Raw genomic sequence first — 17,358 nt, 5'->3', positions numbered from 1 at the left:
GTCTGTGATTTGATATGGGCCTGTATGGACTGACGTACATGTGTTTCTTGAGAACAAATATGTACATAGGTGTATGAGCATTAACCCTGGCTTAATTAATAACAAGATGAAGTGGTATTAGATGGTTTATAAACAATGAGAGCGGTCAGTGTGATTGTAGACAACACGGCCCATAGAATTAGATACACACTATTGTAGGAGTAATGACAAATTCTGGGCTTCACCCACCGGGTAGGAGGCTATGAGGAACAACAGGTGATGCCCTTTAGACACAAGCCAGAGGCCAGACCTACTTACTAATGGGTAAGCTAGCAGCAATTTGTTTGAAGGTTTGGCTCCATGTATTTTCCTAGATGGCTCTATGACAGGGGAGCACTGTGAAATATAGGGAGCCCTAACATACATAAGCTACAAAACATATGCATGAATACCATTAAAAGGGTATGAACAAACTAATTATATTACCTTAAATGTTTGTACAGTGTGTGGCTACAGGGTGGCGCTCTCATTACCATCCAGTTTTGAGGAAATATTGTGAAACTGTACCCGCTTGCATTAAAGGTCAAAATCATTAGGCTGACAGGAGTTCTCTCACAAGGCCTGCTGGAACCCTCCTGTCTCCCATGTGAACCACGTGTCTTTCAGGAGTCAGCCATACCCATAGAGTATTTAAACAACATCCAAAACACAAGCCAGTGTTTGGCCTCGTTCTTGTCCTTAGCAAGCATCATCCCTCCACTTACCTCCTGAGTTGACCGGATTCATCCAGCAATCTAGTCTTCCCAAGCCAGCCCAAGCCTCTGTGATTCTAACACCGTTGCCACTTCTGTCACCTTTGCTTCCAGTGTGGCGATTCCACTTCTACTCCCTACCCTACACCTATAGAGACTTCCTCCGGGTTCCAGTTCTAAGTAGGAGAGCCAAGGCAAAGTACTTGATCACAGGTTAGTGCACATTAATCCCTAGATTGAGTCTAAGACTATCTGTAAGACTGAGTTCTGAATACAGAAAGCTTGCTTTCTGGAAAATGGACACTACCCTTGTTTCACGAGCTTTAGTGCTCTGAACTTTACAGAGTGGGCGCTCCGGACTTAAATTATATCAGAACTCAAATCTGCCCACCAGTAATTCTTGAGAAATTGTTGTAATATGAAGAAGAGAGGACTTTTTAGAGAAGACTGAATATATTTATACAAACTTGTACAGAGAACTAAATATAAAATGATTCTTATGAATGCCAGAAACTCTTTATTTGCACCTGCTCTCATGCAGTGTTTGTGGCGAAGCCTGGAAATGAACAATCATGTGAATAACAATGTGATATGTGTATGCTGAGAACTGTTGGTAAACTATTCCTCTTGTTATTTTCAGTGCGCTTTAACAGGGGCTAGAAACAGTAATGACAAACCAGGGCAAAGACAAAGCCAATTACTTCTTATAGGAAAATTCCAGAATTGTTTCACATGCCTCCCCAGTTGCAGTAGTGATGAACCAAGAGAGGGGACCCAGCTCGTTCAAGTCCGGCCACGGACAGACACAGATGGGCCCATCCTTGGCCTGCGTCCTGTGATGTTGGAGATCATCAACGCTTTTGGAACACAGTTAGGCATTCCTCCCCTTGTCTCAGTGCAAGTGCCCCCTGGTGCGCTGGGCTCTGAGGCTAGAGGTCCCCAAACACAGCTGACACTGGTCCAATTATTTAATTCAGCTACTTTTGAATCAATGCCCGGAATAAATACAGCCAAGGTGTTTAGTAGCGTGATCTGGGTGTCCATTTTCTTAGACTGATAGTTGAGGGCCTCGACTGTCAGTTAAAAGATTCTTAGTAGTGAGGCCCACACGTCTGCAGCCTTATTGGCTTTGTGGCCTGAGTTAAGTTGACCTAGCCACTGTGGCCTTGGCTTTGTGACAGGAGGAGGCTACCACTGCTTCCCACTCAGCTGAAGTAAGGGAAGGGATTCCCAGGGCCTGCGTCCCTTGAGACTTTGGGGAGTTAGTTTGAGTCACTGATGTGTTTAGAGTGGCTACAGGGTTGCTGCCTGTATTTCACAATGAGGCTGCCTTGGGTGAGTAGGTAAGCTTGGTCGGAGAAAGGGCATCAGCGCAGTGCTGTCTTACATTGGGAACACTCATGACACCATTTGTTGTAGTCAGAGGCTGTAGTTGCTCCTTTTCCTCTTCCAAAGCTTTGACAATGAAAGATGAAGCATCCTGGTCTGACAGCTGAAACGTGAGGGCCCTGTCAGCTGCTCTCGTGTGTATTTGAGCGATGACTGTGAGCGGGGACTGGCCAGTCACAGAATGGCTTTGAAGCAAGGGAAGCTTATGTCAACCATTTTCAGGGCTTTATTTGGTGTACTTGCACAGATGGCTTCAAAACCCTCGGGAGAATGATGCTTGATCATTCTTTCCAGTAAGGATCAGGGCCAGCCTTGGCGCTGGTGGCAGAACGTTAATCAGTAGAGTTATTGTGACATTTTTATTGTTACCTAAAAATTGCTGGAGGCAAGGAAATCTGCAGCAGGTGCTTTTAAAATCATAACATACTTGCAAACACAGCGCACCCACCCGAAGACAGCAGTCAGTACGGTGGCACGGGTTGCACTGCACTAGAGGCAGCCCTAGTAAAGATTCAGGGCTGTTTGACATGGACTGCACGGCTGCATTTTTGCAGCTCATTTCTTGTGAGACTGTGTAGGGCACATTGTTTAATGATGGTGGGTAGTGGAAAGCCTGGTATATTTTGATTAGATATAAACATCACATCAGTTGGGTCCTTTAAGTAAAATAATTTGGTATGGGTTTTAGACTGGTGTTTTGGGCAGCTATTGAGCGTTGTTGGGGAGAGAACTACAATTTCACTGGGGTGTTTACATGATGATGTGCTGAAGGCGTTGGGTATGTGCTGGCATAAGTCCTTGGGCTGCCAAGATTTCTTTGGTGGCATCATCGTTTTTTGTCGCACCACTTTGAAGAGTGTGTTTCTTTTTTTGTTTGGTCACTAACAGGAGGCCTCTTGTTTTACTAGATCTCATTTTTGCTCTGGGTACTTTGAGAGTGTGTCCTTAAGGATGGTCTCAAGAATGGACGTGTGTGGCTTTTTTGTGGCTGCTGTAGTTCTATCTTGGAGCTAGAACTAGAACCTCTCCGACTTTTCCATCTGGAATTCTTTATAATCCAATCATTCATCCTGCTTGGGACAGGTAGGAGCAAATGTTTGCCCCCCCCCCCCCCCCAAAGTGCAATTAGTGGTGTCCAAGGTTGGGATAGCAAGCTTGATTATGCATGGTTGGGGCTGTAGGCCAATACTTGGGATGCGTAAGCTTGCTTAAGCTTACAATGCTGAAGATGCTAACGGCTTCACTATTACTTGGCTTCACTTCTAACTGGCTTGTGTAGTTTTACCACATAAATTGCTCAATACTTGAACTGCAGCTTGCAGGAGTGCAGCATAAGGAGTGAGCGGCATCAATGTGGCAATTGCAGTTAGCTGTGAGATTTATGCAAGGGTTGTGCAGAGAGGCCTTTTGTGAGTCTAAATGAGGATATTGAGATTTAGAAGTTTTTAAGTAGCTGCCCCACACACACTGCAGTGAGTTGGACTGGGTTTCAGATGGGGCTGTAATGGATTAGAGGAAATGGAGCAGGTGTGCAGCCCTACACTGTCAGACACAAGCCGCACCAATAGAATGCTGGCCACCTCCACACCTACCAGCTTTGCCTTGTGGCCCTATGGCCTTACCTTGCTTTGTTCCTTGCCACGCACTTGTAATAGCCGCGCTTGAGTCTCTGCAGTACCTACGGCCCTTGCAGCTGTTCTACTCTGTTCACGAGCTTGCATGCTGGCCCACCCTCAGGAATCTTCCCCACTGCTGCACGGAGGTCGGCTGGGAGTGTTGATGTAACAGTGCTTCCTAGATGCCAGGTGGGTGGTGGGGCAGGCTTCTGGCAGAAAATAGTCCAATGGCCTCCCAGCCTGTAATTGATCCGTGTGGGACCTGTAAAGCTTCTACTCCTGCTCTGGCACCCTGCAGCTGTCTCTGCCTGACTGTGACATGTGTTCTCTGCCACGCCCCCTCAAACGACTCCTCAGCAACTCAGGTATCTTGTATAAGTGTTGTTGTCACTGTCAGTCTACCTTGCACTGATAACAGTCTCAGTACAGTTGGCCCCACTATGACTTTGTTGTATGACTGTTGTTTAGAGTAATCTGCTGATGGAAGTTCAAAGGGATGCCCTAAGCTACCAAGAGACCTTATGTTCATGTACCAGTACACCCCTTACTTATATCATGCTTTGTTCTCGTCTATCTCTTGTCCTGAGTATTTAGTGGTCTCAGTTATACTTTGAGTAGCCTGGTATTACCTTGCCTTGACTCCTTGCTAAGCATTAACTCTGGAACCACTCAGCTCGGCCTTCGCTCCCTGACAGGTTGCAGCAGGTGCCATGGAGGGAGGGGAAGTAGGCAATATGGAGGGTGGGTGGTAGAAGTAAAAATGCACTATGGTGCAACCAAGATATCCACATCATAGTGCATTTTTTTATGGTGGGGTCTGGGGACAACACTGACAGTTGGGGGCAAAGCAGCATAGTCACCAAGCAGGGAGGGTGGGGGCAAACCAACATATACAGCAGAAAGGGTGGATCGGGACAAACCAACACAGATGCCAAGCACAACAATGTGGGCAGGATGGTAACGGGAAGCAACTGTGCCGGCAGGCACTCCTGTGGAGTGCTGCAACTAAAATAAACGGGCATTGCACAGCCAATAGATTGTGCCTATGTGAGACCTATTGTGTCAATGCTTTTTTTAACGATGTTGCACAGCTGCACAAGCTACTGTGCAAAATGACTCATATTAAATAAAAATAGTGCGCTATGGGATGGCCAGCATTGGCCGTGTCATAGCGGTTTTTTTGTTTACCTTAAACCATGTTGCACATCAGTCCATACTGCTGTGCAATATCTTTAAAAAATTAACAAACCCAAATAGCTATTCAGCTCTGTTAACATTTTTAGGGATGTTTCACAGAAAAGCAGGCTGCTGTCAAACATAGCTTAAAGAAAATAAAAACAAAGCACTAAGACACGGCCAGCGTTCACTGCTTTAGAGCGCTTCATAGCGCTTTGGTTTTATTTACTTTAGGTCATGTTGCACAGCAGCCCATGCTGCTGTGAATTATGCTTTAAATCCATGTAGTGGGGTTGGCGGCGGCAAGCAACTCTCTCCTCTCGGGAGCGGATGTAACATAATGGGAAGAGCGGCCCATTGAGGAACAGGGCCCGAGTTGCGGCATTGACCCAACATCCTGTAATTCTGTGCAAATCACTTAATCCACTCCCTGCATGTTTAAAAACTAAAATTAGTGTGTCCTTGTGTAATATAACTGGTGCTCTTGAGAGCACTCCAATATATTTGGGTTGAGGTAGTTTATGTAAACCTGCAAAAATCAAGAGCAATAAGAGGGTGGGAAAAAGGGCATGGGTGCGTGGATTAAAGAAAACAACTGTGCTTGCTGAAAATTTAAAAAAATAATACCTGAAGGAGTCAGAGGCCAGTGGAAATACACTGGCCAGAGGACGCAGTACTTGGTCCCTGCTCTACAGCAAGGACAAAGAAGACTGAATCCCAGGAGGAAGCTGGGGGCGGGGTTGGAAACGTCAAGCACTAGGAATCAAGGAAACAAGAGCAACTTGGGAGGAAGCGACTGGTAAGTAAAGGGCTGGCTCAAAGCCCATTTTAAGATTTTTTTTTCTTCCCAAGGGATTTTTCAAGCACAGCGCAAGCACTGTGCAGGTGAAACCAAAAAAGTAGCACGGAAAGCGCAAGCAGTGGAAGGACACTGGCAAAGAAGCAGTACTTGGACCATGTGCCAGGGAGGACAAGCACACAAAGATCAACGAAATGCGAGTGAGGATGAAGCCAACCAATGGCAAGCAATGGGTTGGCTCTAAGCCCCTTGTATGTAATCAGAATGTTTCTCAATGGTAGAACATGCACTGTTTCAGGGGATACTTAAAAAGGGGCATAGTGCCAAGGATTTTCCATATTGTAATACAGACCATATAGGAGAGAGCTCTCTTAGGATAGGGAGTTGTAACGAAACCTCTCTTTGTTGAAGTTGGAAACGCCTGAGAGGAGGAGGATGGACGGAAGAGCAATGGTTTTCACGAACCCCGATCCCACCCTCTACAGCCTGAGGATTAGCTATGAAATAATTTAACGTATTTGCCAGTTTATGGGATACAGGCTTGATAACTGTTTTTTTTAGCCCGCATCCGCCGTCTTGAGCCGCGTTTGACTACTCGTGAGTGATTCCGTATTATGCAAAAAAGAGCAAAAAATGGTTATCAGCCTCTTCTGGTTATGTTTTCTTACCGACAGAAGTCTCTGATCAATGCCAGGTTTGTCGGCCAAGCATCATCATAAATCGCTGATTCTGAAAAAGAGCTTCTTGGCATCTGACATTGAGCCTTTTCTTTTGACTACTATCTAAGAAAGAAAACAAACCTTAAAGGGGGGAAGAGGACATACAGGGAGCCCTCAAAGGTTTCTAAAAATAATAAAGCGCGCTGCAAGACGGTGAGGCGGGGCAGGGGAATGTAGAGAGAGAGGAAAGTTGAGAGGTGGGGATATGACGGAGTGGCGAGATCTTGGAGAGCGGTTCAAACGTCAAACGTCTCATACAGTAGCCTCCCAAGCATTCCTAAAACCCGCAGTTTCCTGGCCCAGCACAGTCACGACAAGGAGTTTAAAAAAACTGCCAATGAACTTGTCACCTTCACGGCCCTTTTTCCAAAACGCTCGGTATAAATGTCTCTGTTATTGGTGTACTTCTACTAAGTGAGCGACAGTAATAGCACGGGGCACTATATGTAGTGGACCGTGCCCAGGGGCTGCATATCAAGGTCACTCACCTGCTATGCTAAGGAATAGCACATTGTTGCTCTGCACGGAACAGAAATGTCGCTCTGCGTTCGTCAGCTGTATATGTCGTTGGCAGATTATATCACCAGAAAACAAACGCACTTTCCCAGATTTTCAGGTTTGACTTGTATGAAGGTTGCGTCTTTCAGTGCGAAATTATTGTGTTCTATAGATTCATTCACTGGGTTTTGGTTTCGCCTCCTTCAGACCTTTGCTTCTTTGCCGCAGAAGCATTTAGCCAGTGGCTTGCGACATTGTCTTTCACATGTTGGATCAGCACACAGGAGTAATGTAGTCGGTCCTCCATTATGTTGGATGCATGGATCTCCTTTCTGTCTCCTTTGAAATGCACGAGAGACTATTTTACAAATGACAAGTACACTTTGTATTGACTCCTTCAGTTAATTATCTCTTCTGTGCATCGTATACACAGAGCACTCTTGTTTTCTTTGGTTTGGCACTGCAGTGAGCATGGTTTTTCAGCTGGGGAGTGTGAATGCCAGACCTTTTACTTCGCTACTTGTGTTTTTTCGAAACAACCGTAATATCTCGTGTTATTACAATTGTGAACCAAGAAAAAACATCAGGTATTTGCATCCACTTTTTGCACCCACGTGTAACCTCTGCAATACAGAAAATGCTGAAGACACTTCCAGTCTGTAATACTCTGTATGTGGGGTATACATTTGTGGGCTGCACGATGTGAAGGGGGAGTTCCTTGATTATCTTGGTAGAGTGGTTCCATGCAAATGCTACATTAGAATTATATGTAAGAGAATGGATTTGCCCAGGCTCTCTTTCTATTACTCATGCAGGCACATGGGCAAAGGGGCTTTCAATAGGTACACTAAACCTGCGCCAGCGGTAGTGTACAGTCCCCGTGCGTACTTATGCTGCCGTTTGTGAGGGACCATACAGTGTGGCACGGATCACCAAGAAACCAACTTTTCCCCGTTCTAAGGCGGACAAGGTCTGTCTGCCGCAGTAGAAGTATTAACACATTGATCCGCTGGTCCATCTTCATTGAATTCTCTCTCCTACACAGGTGCAAACTCTCCAAATTCACAACTGCAGTGGAGAGAGCATTTTTTGTGAGTGAGTGCAGACTTAGAGCCTGTGCCTGGTTTTGCAATATGAAGACATGTTGGCATATGTTGAGACTTAAAACAGGCCTGGCTCTGAAGAGCGAGTGAACCCCTGCTTGAGTTCCACATAGCAGGTTCTGTTGGTTTTAGACGTTTTTGTCTCAGCGCACATAGTAATCACGCATTGTGTGCACTGAAGGTTTCTTCTTACACGTATTGCGACCCAGAGCAGGGTTCTGTGGTCACGATAATATCATTTGCACTCTCTTATTACTAAGCATAAATATTGCCATGTCAGTGGGCTGCTGAGGACTGACAGTGGTGGCACCAATACCTTATAAAGGCAGGGCAGGCCTATTTACTGCCATCTGTCTGGAAGAAGTGGCTACAAGTCTCCCATGTTCTCATTCTTAAATTGATCTGGACGTCCCCCTGCAACTGGGTCCTGAACTCATTTCATTCGTTACTTTATTCGGTACAAAAAGACCATAAAAGACATCCAATAAATACAACATACAAATTTCTCAATCATAAAATTACTAAAAAACGCTGTTAATACATTTTCCGAATACCATGAGCAGCATGTATAAAATTTAACACAGCCTGAATTATGTCTATGTTTCCCAGATTATGTAAATGTGAGTAAGCAAGCTGATTAGTTCTAATACTTTTAGATAAAAATAACGGACGTAAAAACCTTTTTCTCGGAACGACATAAAAAGTGCACAAGAGAAAAAAGCGCAATGTACTCTGAGATGGCTTTCCATCACAGCGACAAGGAGGAAGGTTCTTAAACCAGGTTCCACATACTGGAAATGCTACCAGGTAGTGTAAGGTATTTAAACGTAGCCTCGTAAGTAAAAACCTTTGTCGCTCATGATTAATAGTAGTCAAATATAACTTTGGTTGGAGTTGTTGTGTCTCATGCCTCGTCCATGATCTAATTACACCCGAGGCTGGCTCCATGACCTGGTTTGTCTGCAAGTACACGTCTTTAACCTTTTTAATGTCCTGTCTTGTTAAAGTATCCGGTTTAAAGAAAAATTATCCTAGTCCTAATGATAGGAGGGAGAGATATACATATCTAAGCCAGGGTATATCCAAAGATCGTGATAAAAGGAGACAATCCTGTATCACCTTTTTGCATAAAAATGCTTCTGGCTTAGTCCAGATTTTTAACCACAATAATACAGGTTGAAGCTTTATATAGCTAGATATATATCTCAGGCTTTCTTCTTTATGTCAAAACATTACTGGTGTAGATTGGGGGACTGCTAATACCCTTCTTAAAAATTTATTTTCTACAATCTGGAGTCCTGAACATTCTGCATACCCCCCAGACCCCGGCTCCAAATGTCGCAATAGAAAGACACTTGGAGGAGAAAACAATCATCATTTCTTTGACAGGTTTATGTCGGAGTCTTTTGGCAAACCTAAAAACTGCTTCTATGGCTTTTTGGAATTGTATTGAACGTATGTTAACTAAAAATTTCCAATTAAAATCTACATCAATGGGGACCCCCAGATACGTGAAATGTGGGGCCTTAAGTATCTCATGCCCATCTAGAGCAAATCTTTTCGTTTTTGCTAATTTGGGTCCGGTCTTCATCACAAATGACTTAGGGGGTTATTCTAACTTTGGAGGAGGTGTTAATCCGTCCCAAAAGTGACGGAAAAGTGACGGATTTACCACCAGCCGTATTACGAGTCCATTATATCCTATGGAACTCGTAATACGGCTGGTGGTATATCCGTCACTTTACCGTCACTTTTGGGACGGATTAACACTCCTCCAAAGTTAGAATAACCCCCTTAGTTCTGTTAATTTTAAGACCAAGGTTCCCCATAAAAGTATTAAAAGCATTTAATAAAATCTGGAGGCCATTTGCTGTCCTTGAGATGAGTACAGCATCGTCTGCATACAGGAGTACAGGAATTGGGGAATTATTGATGACTGGGGAATCCTTCCCCGATTCACAAAGAAATTTCTCTAGCCCATTTTTATACAAAAGAAAAAGAAAAGGGGCCAGGACACAGCCCTGTCTAACCCCCTTTAGTGAGGGAAATTTCTATGTCAAGCCTCCCTCCCGGGAATAGCGGACCCGAGCCTCTGTACAGGCGTGACGTTTATTAAGTAAGATGACTATGGGGGTTATTACAACTTTGGAGGAGGTGTTAATCCGTCCCAAAAGTGACGGTAAAGTGACGGATTTACCACCAGCCGTATTACGAGTCCATTATATCCTATGGAACTCGTAATACGGCTGGTGGTATATCCGTCACTTTACCGTCACTTTTGGGATGGATTACCACCTCCTCCAAAGTTGTAATAACCCCCTATATCTTTATCCACGCCCATGTCCAGCATTACCATCCACAGTTTCTCCCTGTTAACTGTATCAAAGGCACAGGACAGATCCATAAATGCTAGATGTATACACCCCCTTTTAACTTTGGTATATTTCTGGACTATGAGGGTCAAGTTAAGAGTTTGTTCTACTGTGCCCACACCTGGCCGAAAGCCAAATTGTATTTCTGAAAGGGAGTGAGATTCAGTCGCCCTATTTTCTAGCTTATTTAGGATCAATCGACCGAGAATTTTAACTGAGCTATCCAATAAAGAAATTGGGCGATAGCACAAAGGATCTGCCCTGTCTCCCTTCTTAAAAATCAGGATGATGATCGCCTCTTTCCAGATATCTACTAAAGGGCCTGTCACAGCCGATCTCAGGACATTAGTAAGCAGTGGCCCCCAGAAATCTGGAAGCGCCTTATATAAATCAGCAGGGATTCTGACTGGGCCAGGAGCTTTCTCAGAAGGGCAGTCTTGAATGGCTTGTTTAACATCGTCCACGCTTATAATATTGCTAAAGGCCAGACTTGACTGGTCATTTCCTATGAACTTCAAACAGTTTGACTTTTCTAATTGAAAATTTGTCTCTATAGCAAAAGTTTTTTTGAAATAGTCCACCCAAGTTTTGGCTGGAATGACAGTATCCATGGGCATCTCATGTTTATCATTCAGCAGTGAAGAGTTAACCACACGCCAGAATACAGTTGTATCTTTAGTTTTACTTGCTTCCATCAGTTCTTCCCACGCAGACTCACTTAGTTCGGCTTTCCTCTTGGCAAGAGCTTCCTTATAATTTTTCCTAGCAGTTTTAATTGCTTGTCGATCTTGGGGAGATGCACAAATTATTTTCTTTAGCTTGCTTAGGGATGTGGTACATGTGTGATGAAACCATCTTGGGCCATAAACTTTATTAGTGCCAGAGGGCTGTAATTTCTCCGCCACATATTTTGTCAAAGAGGAAAATGCACGGACAATTTCATGGGGGCCCTATCTTCATCCAGGGAGGTCATAACGTCTGACCATTTATCCAACAATAGGTCTTTAAAAAAACTATTGCTGTCTATCTTTCCCCATTTAATTGTGAGTCCTTTTTGGGTTGAGAACTTCATAACAGGGTGTCGCTTCCCTCTTCTTGAGTCGCTCGTCAAATCCAAATTAAACACAATAGATAAGGGGTTATGGTCACTAATGCAGGTTGGGGTCACCCTGAATTGCCCTGCAATAGAGGATAATTCTCTAGAGTAGATAATATAATCAATTGTAGTATGAGTGTCTCCCCTTATAAATGTTGGTACCCCTCTAAAAGCTGGTATGGGGAAAAGCAGAGAATTAGCTGTTATCAGAGAATGTTTGAAATGTTAAGTGGGGTTATCATTTTCATCCAAGAGTCCGCAGCAATCCAAGAACTCTGGCTCACACAGGTGGACATTAAAATAGCCGACCCTGATTATTCTTAGGTCCTTTCTACTAATGGTTGTTACCTTATGTATTAACGCCTCCATGCTACCAACCACACTTGTGTCAGAATTGTCAAAGGTATTATTATTATAATAGTTGATCAGTAGTATGTCAAATGGTTCCGCTAATTTCAAAAATAAAGCCAGAAAAAAAGGAGATGTGCCCACAACACGTGCTTCCATCCCTCTGGCCTTTACAGATAGAAAAGTAGCCAGGCCACCCTTAGCTCTGCCTGTGGAGGCCTTAGTTGCAGGGACACTATGGGGGTCATTCCAACCCTGGCGGTCGGTGTTAAAGCGGCGGCTAACCCGCCAACAGGCTTGCGGTGTAAAAAATGGAATTCTGACCCTGGCGGAAACCGCCAACAGAGACCGCCACTTTAACACTCCGACCGCCACGGCGGGACAAACAAACAGCGGGGCGGTCACCGCCAACAGACAGGCAGGAGACAATGTACCGCCCACCCTATCACAACCCACCAATCCGCCACCTTTTCCGGGGCGGTAGCCCCGCCGATAAAAACACGGCGGAAACAGACATTTCAAACGGAAAACGCTCACCTCCATACACCCCACGAGGAATCTGGACAGCATGGAACCCGAACTACACATCCTACCAGCCATTGTCTTCCTGCTCCTCTACCAGGAGCACAAACGCCGGCGCAGAAGACTACGGTGAATACTGAACCTACGACACAGGGGAGGGAGGAGGAGAAAATATTACAGGAACACATACGCAACACACCCACCACCACCCTCACCCACTACAACACACACATGAATGCATAGCAATACATCACTGTTACAACCCCCAAACCCCCCGGAAGAATGCAAAGACAAAATGAAATGATCATAAACAGTCGAATATATTGTATTATCGGCATATAAAAATATCACACATTTAAAACTAATATATACATAAATATTAAAAGTCCGATAATTTTAGCTGTCATTGTCCGTGGACCACTGGGCCCAAATCACATGGGCAAGGCCCACACAGGATACCTGACACCAACGGAGAGAACACTGCAGGGGCATCAGATAGAAAAACTACAGGCACCTCAGGGGGAAGGGAAGGGGGGGCACCTCAGCCACATGAGTACACGACGCCAGATCCACGAGGGGCCTCCATGGCCACTTTCCCATCCTGGGGAGTGCAAAGCCACAGTCTCTCAAGTCCATACAGTGGGTGGCTTGCCCACTGTACCATCCTGGGGAGTGCCTAGCCACAGTCTCTCAAGTCCATACAGTGGGTGGCTTGCCCACTGTACCATCCTGGGGAGTGCAAAGCCACAGTCTCTCAAGTCTCTACAGTGGGTGGTTTGCCCACTGTACCATCCTGGGGAGTGCAAAGCCACAGTCTCTCAAGTCCATACAGTGGGTGGCTTGCCCACTGTACCATCCTGGGGAGTGCAAAGCCACAGTCTCTCAAGTGGATGACAGTGTCCACTGGTTCTGGAGGGGGACTGGTGCCCAGAATGCTTTGTGCAGCCCTGCCCGACACAGATGCGGCACTGCCCCTTCCGCCAATGGGCCAGTGGTGCTTGAGATGAAGGGCCCAGCGCAGCAGTGCTTGAGATGAAGGGCCCAGTGCAGCGGTGCTTGAGACGGCGGTGCCCAGCGGAGCGGTGCTTGAGACGGCGGTGCCCAGCGGAGCGGTGCTTGAGACGGCGGTGCCCAGCGGAGCGGTGCTTGAGACGGCGGTGCCCAGCGGAGCGGTGCTTGAGATGAAGGGCCCAGCAGAGCGGTGCTTGAGATGAAGGGCCCAGTGCAGCGGTGCTTGAGACGGCGGTGCCCAGCAGAGCGGTGCTTGAGATGACGGTGCCCAGCGGAGCGGTGCTTGAGATGAAGGGCCCAGCAGAGCGGTGCTTGAGAAGAAGGGCCCAGTGCAGCGGTGCTTGAGATGAAGGGCCCAGTGCAGCGGTGCTTGAGATGAAGGGCCCAGTGCTGCGGTGCTTGAGACGGCGGTGCCCAGCGGAGCGGTGCTTGAGATGAAGGGCCCAGTTCAGCGGTGCTTGAGATGAAGGGCCCAATACAGCGGTGCTTGAGACAGAGGTGCCCAGCGGAGCGGTGCTTGAGACGGCAGTGCCCAGCGGAGCGGTGCTTGAGATGAAGGGCCCAGCGGAGCGGTGCTTGAAATGAAGGGCCCAGTGCAGCGGTGCTTGAGATGAAGGGCCCAGTGCAGCGTTGCTTGAGACGGCGGTGCCCAGCGGAGCGGTGCTTGAGATGAAGGGCCCAGTTCAGCGGTGCTTGAGATGAAGGGCCCAGTGCAGCGGTGCTTGAGATGAAGGGCCCAGCGGAGCTGTGCTTGAGGCGGCGGTGCCCAGCGGAGCGGTGCTAGAGATGAAGGGCCCAGTTCAGCGGTGCTTGATATGAAGGGCCCAGTGCAGCGGTGCTTGAGATGAAGGGCCCAGCGGAGCGGTGCTTGAGATGAAGGGCCCAGCGGAGCGGTGCTTGAGATGAAGGGCCCAGTGCAGCGGTGCTTGAGATGAAGGGCCCAGTGCAGCGGTGCTTGAGATGGCGGTGCCCAGCGGAGCGGTGCTTGAGATGAAGGGCCCAGCGGAGCGGTGCTTGAGACGGCGGTGCCCAGCGGAGCGGTGCTAGAGATGAAGGGCCCAGTTCAGCGGTGCTTGAGATGAAGGGCCCAGCGGAGCGGTGCTTGAGATGAAGGGCCCAGTGCAGCGGTGCTTGAGACGGCGGTGCCCAGCGGAGCGGTGCTTGAGACGGCAGTGCCCAGCGGAGCGGTGCTTGAGATGAAGGGCCCAGCGGAGCGGTGCTTGAGATGAAGGGCCCAGTGCAGCGGTGCTTGAGATGAAGGGCACAGTGCAGCGGTGCTTGAGACGACGGTGCCCAGCGGAGCGGTGCTTGAGAGGAAGGGCCCAGTTCAGCGGTGCTTGAGATGAAGGGCCCAGTGCAGCGGTGCTTGAGATGAAGGGCCCAGCGGAGCGGTGCTTGAGACGGCGGTGCGCAGCGGAGCGGTGCTAGAGATGAAGGGCCCAGTTCAGCGGTGCTTGAGACGGCGGTGCCCAGTGGAGCGGTGCTTGAGATGAAGGGCCCAGTGCAGCGGTGCTTGAGATGAAGGGCCCAGTGCAGCGGTGCTTGAGACGGCGGTGCCCAGCGGAGCGGTGCTTGAGATGAAGGGCCCAGTGCAGCAGTGCTTGAGATGAAGGGCCCAGTTCAGCGGTGCTTGAGATGAAGGGCCCAGTGCAGCGGTGCTTGAGATGAAGGGCCCAGTGCAGCGGTGCTTGAGATGGCGGTGCCCAGCGGAGCGGTGCTTGAGATGAAGGGCCCAGTGCAGCGGTGCTTGAGACGGCAGTGCCCAGCGGAGCGGTGCTTGAGATGAAGGGCCCAGTGCAGCGGTGCTTGAGATGAAGGGCCCAGTTCAGCGGTGCTTGAGATGAAGGGCCCAGTGCAGCGGTGCTTGAGATGAAGGGCCCAGCGGAGCGGTGCTTGAGACGGCGGTGCGCAGCGGAGCGGTGCTAGAGATGAAGGGCCCAGTTCAGCGGTGCTTGAGACGGCGGTGCCCAGTGGAGCGGTGCTTGAGATGAAGGGCCCAGTGCAGCGGTGCTTGAGAGGAAGGGCCCAGTTCAGCGGTGCTTGAGATGAAAGGCCCAGTGCAGCGGTGCTTGAGACGGCGGTGCCCAGCGGAGCGGTGCTTGAGATGAAGGGCCCAGTGCAGCAGTGCTTGAGATGAAGGGCCCAGTTCAGCGGTGCTTGAGATGAAGGGCCCAGTGCAGCGGTGCTTGAGATGAAGGGCCCAGTGCAGCGGTGCTTGAGACGGCGGTGCCCAGCGGAGCGGTGCTTGAGATGAAGGGCCCAGTGCAGCGGTGCTTGAGACGGCGGTGCCCAGCGGAGCGGTGCTTGAGATGAAGGGCCCAGTGCAGCGTTGCTTGAGATGAAGGGCCCAGTTCAGCGGTGCTTGCCTTGGCGGTCCTTACCCTGTTCAGCGGTCCTTACCCTGTTCAGCGGTCCTTGCCCTGTTCAGCGGTGCTTGCCTTGGCGGTGCTTGCCCAGTTCAGCGGTGCTTGCCTTGGCGGTCCTTGCCCTGTTCAGCGGTCCTTACCCTGTTCAGCGGTGCTTGCCTTGGCGGTCCTTGCCCTGTTCAGCGGTGCTTGAGTTGGCGGTCCTTGCCCTGTTCAGTGGTGCTTGCCCAGTTCAGCGGTGCTTGCCTTGGCGGTCCTTGCCCTGTTCAGCGGTCCTTGCCCTGTTCAGCGGTGCTTGCCTTGGCGGTGCTTGCCCAGTTCAGCGGTGCTTGCCTTGGCGGTCCTTGCCCTGTTCAGCGGTCCTTGCCCTGTTCAGCGGTGCTTGTCTTGGCGGTGCTTGCCCAGTTCAGCGGTGCTTGCCTTGGCGGTCCTTGCCCTGTTCAGTGGTCCTTGCCCTGTTCAGCAGTGCTTGAGTTGGCGCTCCTTCATTGCCCAGCTGGGCTGTGGCTGGCGCTCCTTCATTGCCCAGCTGGGCTGTGGCTGGCGGGGCCCTCCTGGGCAGCTGGGCTGTGGCTGGCGGGGCCCTCCTGGGTAGCTGGGCTGTGGCTGGCGGGGCCCTCCTGGGCAGCTGGGATGGGGCCGGACTTGTCGGGCGTGCTACCCTTCCCACCCTTCCCTGGTCGTCTGTGGCCCTTTCCCACCTTTGGCGGTGTGCCAGGTGGCACCCCACTTCCAGGCGGAGCCAGGGTAGGGATTTTGGTCCCTGGTGTCCTTGGCCGGTGTTTTTCCGGGGGTGGGCTGGCCGTGCCTTGGCTCCTACCAAAACTAGTTGCCCTTGAGGGTGGGGGACTCCACAGTCCTTGGACAACAGTCCTGATAGGTCCTGGTTTGGTGGTGGCTGAGGTGTTGATTGCAGTCTTATTCGATGGACGGGGTGGGGGAGTTGTTGGAAAGAGGTCAAGTTTGGAAAGGAAAATCAATTTGGAAAGAGAGGGACGGCTAGGTGTAGTGGGTATGGGAGTGGAGGAAGAGGATGTGGTTGTAGGAGTGTGAAGTCTGGTGTCTTTGGGTGCAGGTGCTTGGGCTGGAGGCTGTCGTGAGGTGGATGGCTGTTGGGTGGGTGGCTGCCTGCGTTTGTGTGGTTTGGAAGAGGGGGTGACAGACACACTGGGAGAGGACACATGGGACGTGTAAATGGTAGTGGGGGTGGTGACTGCACGTGTGCGGAGTGTTCTGGTGGGTGTGCTGGTGATGGACGTAGTGGCTGAAGATGTTGTGCATGCAAGTGTGAGTGGAGACGTCACAGGGAGGGAGGAGGGAGACGAGGAGGAGGGGGACACAGTGGAGGCAGTGGGTGTTGGTGTGTCTGCATGTGGATGTTGCTTGTGTGAATGCTTGTGTGAAGTGTGGTGCTTATGTCTGGATGAGCTTCCCTTGGGTGTTGAGGTGTATGCAGGCTGGTCTGTAGGTGTGTCTGGGATAGGCAGAGGTACAGGGGATTGGGTCTGGGTGGAGGAAGTTGGAGGGGGGAGGCTAGAGACAGGGACAATTGCTGCCGTCAGTGCTGAGGCCAGAGCGTTGAACGATCGCTGATGGGCAGCCTGACCCGAAT

The sequence above is a fragment of the Pleurodeles waltl genome, chromosome 3_1 (assembly GCF_031143425.1).
Source record: "Pleurodeles waltl isolate 20211129_DDA chromosome 3_1, aPleWal1.hap1.20221129, whole genome shotgun sequence".
Lineage (NCBI taxonomy): Eukaryota > Metazoa > Chordata > Amphibia > Caudata > Salamandridae > Pleurodeles > Pleurodeles waltl.
This window is presented reverse-complemented; position numbering follows the sequence as displayed.